Source organism: Dermacentor silvarum, chromosome 10 (assembly GCF_013339745.2).
Source record: "Dermacentor silvarum isolate Dsil-2018 chromosome 10, BIME_Dsil_1.4, whole genome shotgun sequence".
Lineage (NCBI taxonomy): Eukaryota > Metazoa > Arthropoda > Arachnida > Ixodida > Ixodidae > Dermacentor > Dermacentor silvarum.
Window position 1 is genome coordinate 38,497,904 of NC_051163.1, and position 2,791 is coordinate 38,500,694.

Below are 2,791 nucleotides of genomic sequence, written 5' to 3' on the forward strand. Positions count from 1 at the left end.
AAAAACACTGAAATGGGTTCAGACGTGGGTACTAAGTGAAGGAAACACAAAAGTATGGTGGTAGAAGTCATAGTCGCGAGTAAAACTAAGGCTTTCGCCCTAAGGTCTCTTAGGTGTGGCTAAAGGGACCCCTGAGGACTCATGACATGAATGTCATGACATGCGTGTCATGTAGTTCATGAAAAAGCCGCCTTCGTCTTGGTGCTCTCATGATCGTTTTGTTTACTTGGTAGGCTCCCCGCACACTGCTTTGCATAACATCGATTCCCACAGGGCGTGGGATCTGCCGGGTTTTTTTTATGTGTATCTATTTAACAAGTGTAAAGTTCATGGGAAGAGGCACAGAGTGCTTGTACAAAACAGGAAATTGTGTCTATAAAAATCCAGTTGCTTTTTCTCACTCGGTAGCACCTTTTTGTTTCATTCATTTTATTTAGCGTCACAGAAGCGTCGTAAATACACTACACATTGACTGCACTGTATAACAGAGGCTGGCCTTCTCACTTCTTGGTGATTTCCTCAGATCTTCCTATGGCGTCGCGAATGGCATTGTCAATCGCTGGACCAAATCCTTCAGCTTCGTTGGGGGCCATGATAAGCGCAGCTGAAAATTGTGAAAGTGAATATTGTGCATCTTTTATGTAATATATAACGTATTAGACAAAAATAGGCAACGCATAGACAATTTTTATTTATGCTATCGTCGACATCCTTACTGGCGTATCAAAAAAAAAGCATAGCACAGTGAGCAATTCGCGGATTAGCTTAATAAAGGAACATTTTGAGTCTATTGTCAAAACACACTCTTGGCTGGGAATAAGACAGAAGATCAGCTCGACAAGACACGGCATCTATTCATTCCATGTACCGTTGGTCAGAGATTATTCTGTGAGTAAAATACAAACAATACAAATGGGCTATGAATGTTGAATTTAATTGATCCACAGTCTGCTGACAATGAAAGTCTCAACGAAGAGTCCAATTAGACAAGGGGTCCTGCTTCGTCTGGGCGAGAGACACTTTGCTTAACGCTTCCTTTGCATCCATTTTTTGTGCTGACAACTCGTCAATTCAAAATGTCAGCTGGGATTTCCTTTGATTTTCAATGGGGTAAGATGTAAATCGCGCACAGGAGCAAGTGCCGAAGACAATATTCAGCAAATATATAAGGCTATTTAATACTTCTAGGTTTGCCCAATTGATCACTTTCATGACGTGAAATCACCCTTGTTCGAACAAGGTTTTTGCCTATGCTGAATGATTAGTGTTCACAAAAGGCATAGTGAGTCCGGAGAATTCTACAGGCGTGGTCATTTTATATTGAATATGCCTGCAAAACTAACGTGTTCTACGCTTTGCATAAATTGCATACCTGACTAACATTTAGCGTATAACTTGCGTGTACAGATAATTCTGTAATCCTTGATGTGCCTACATTATGCATATTGAGATGTTTTTGTTTAGCTCTTTAACACCCAAATTGTTTCATGTAAGAGTGTACAAAGTGGCTGTTTGTTTTTATTCCAGCGAATTAGTGCACATCATATTAGGATTTGACATGTTTCATGTCCAGTTTATCTTTTTTTTTATTCTAAAACATTATTAAGTGCCATCCGTTCTAAAAGACAGACTTTCTGCACACTTTAGTAGTTTGAGCGTAATTATCTCAGCAGATTATAATTAAAGGAATCGAAGGCATTAGGGGAAGGGAACAAGTACACCAACTCAAAGCAATGCCGTCGCGACAGACTTCGGGGCTTTCAGACGACGTTTCTGGCGATATTCAAACAAATAACGAAGACAAAAACAGTTCATGTTTGATAGATAAACTGTTGTGAACTATAAATTTACAAACCTGTATGCGCCAAACTTCGCAAATGCCAGCGGCTACGAACTTATGTAGTATGAAAATAAACAAACCAATTACATTCGAGCAAAGTGCGCAAACTAATTCCAGCAGTATCTATCAGGCAGGAATCGAGCACAATAGTTTTTAACAGCAGAGGTGTTTAAGCCGGCCGTTAGGGGGTGATTCGCAAACAGAAAATGCGGGCCGATCCTGGCGGTATATGTAGTGCAGAAAAAGGTCCAAGCGCAGTGGCACATACCCCTGTGAACTATCCAAGATGAGCCTGGCTAAGTCTAGCTAAGCATGGTTGGGACTATTTAAGCCTAGTCCGTCATCGATAGGCAATTGATAGCCAATCAATACCTAATCGATAATCGATCGTTTACGTACAAGTTTTATATCTAAACCAATGTAAAAACGGCGCGGAAATCTTGGTGGAGTTTTGCGGTCAAGAATATAAAAGGACGAAAACAACGTTTCGAAGGAATTAAACATAATGCAACACTGAGAACATGTTTTTGGCACATTGTGCAGCAATTCAGTCGTATTGCATTCGTGATGCTGATACCCGCTTGGGGGCCTTAGGATACCTTTAATTTCAATCTGTTTGGAGAGAGATTAGGGGAAATGCGGGCCGTATTTAATTCTACGAATTGAAGTTGTCGATGCTAAATTTTGATGTATTATTTTTTGGCCGTTGACAAGTTTCCCTGTTGCGGGAGATTTGCAAGCACTGCGCAATCTTACCTAATAAGACCGCCATCACCACAAGGAAGTACTTTCCAAGAAAGGCGTCCATGTCTCGACTGCAAATGAATGCATGGGAAAATTATCTAGAGAGGCCAGGACATTTTGTTATCTTGCGCATGCAGAAATAGAAAATTGCGTCACTGTTTCATTTTGCTTTTTTATTGAAGCTAACAAATAAAGCTAAAAATAAAA

General features: G+C 40.3%; 1 long non-coding RNA gene across 1 annotated transcript in view; it reads right to left on the reverse strand.

Moving 5' to 3' along the window:
- Positions 1 to 424: 424 nt before the first annotated feature.
- Positions 425 to 2,791, reverse strand: part of LOC125940571 (uncharacterized) — a 3,736-nt gene continuing 1,369 nt past the window's right edge. The window contains exons 2-3 of the long non-coding RNA XR_007463761.1: positions 2,597 to 2,655; positions 425 to 604 (exon numbers count right to left, since the gene is read on the reverse strand). This is a non-coding gene — a long non-coding RNA (uncharacterized LOC125940571). The remainder of the gene's footprint in view (positions 605 to 2,596; positions 2,656 to 2,791) is intronic.